This window comes from Tupaia chinensis, unplaced genomic scaffold (genome assembly GCF_000334495.1).
Source record: "Tupaia chinensis unplaced genomic scaffold, TupChi_1.0 Scaffold148884_1, whole genome shotgun sequence".
In the NCBI taxonomy this organism is placed as follows: domain Eukaryota; kingdom Metazoa; phylum Chordata; class Mammalia; order Scandentia; family Tupaiidae; genus Tupaia; species Tupaia belangeri.
This window is the reverse complement of record NW_006208732.1, coordinates 153,540-154,170: the sequence shown is the minus strand read 5'-3', so window position 1 is coordinate 154,170 and position 631 is coordinate 153,540.

The following is a 631-nucleotide window of genomic DNA, read 5'->3' as shown; positions in this document are numbered from 1 at the left end:
AGGTTTAGATATAATTTCCTTTTCTCCATGGAGTGACTTATGACTAAGATTTTTCCATTGGAAGACAAGGTATTTTCATCCTGTTCCAGGGAGCAATGCTTTCTTCAATCCAAAAGAACAATTTCGCATTGGATTGCCAGTTGGGAGTTTCCAAGTACACCATGCGCAGAGTCTATGTGCGAATGGCCACATGTTTTCAATATCAGTAACAAGAAATACAGGGTTGCTTTGTTTGCTTGTCTGTTGCTATTTTCTGTGTATATTTCCTCCCCCCCTCCACATCCCCAGACTATGACATCTCGAACTTCTGAGCCTCTTATAGGAAGGCTTTATTCCTTATACTCTACCCAGTTAGCTTCTGATGTCTCTCCTGTCTCCATTTAAAAATCACTTTCTCAGGTAGAGCTTCACTCAGGTTCTAGGCAGATCGGGATGCTTCTGTTGGGTGCTTCTCCTCTAAATGCAAAGACTTGTTCAGCATCTACCTTCCCACTCGGCAGAGTGCTCCATGGAGATAAGACTCAAGCCATCTTCCTTCCACTGCATGACATGCTAGTCCATCGCCAGGCATGGAGCGTGCAACCAGCAATTGCTGAAAGAAAGAGAAAAGCGTACAACAGCCATGGAAGCA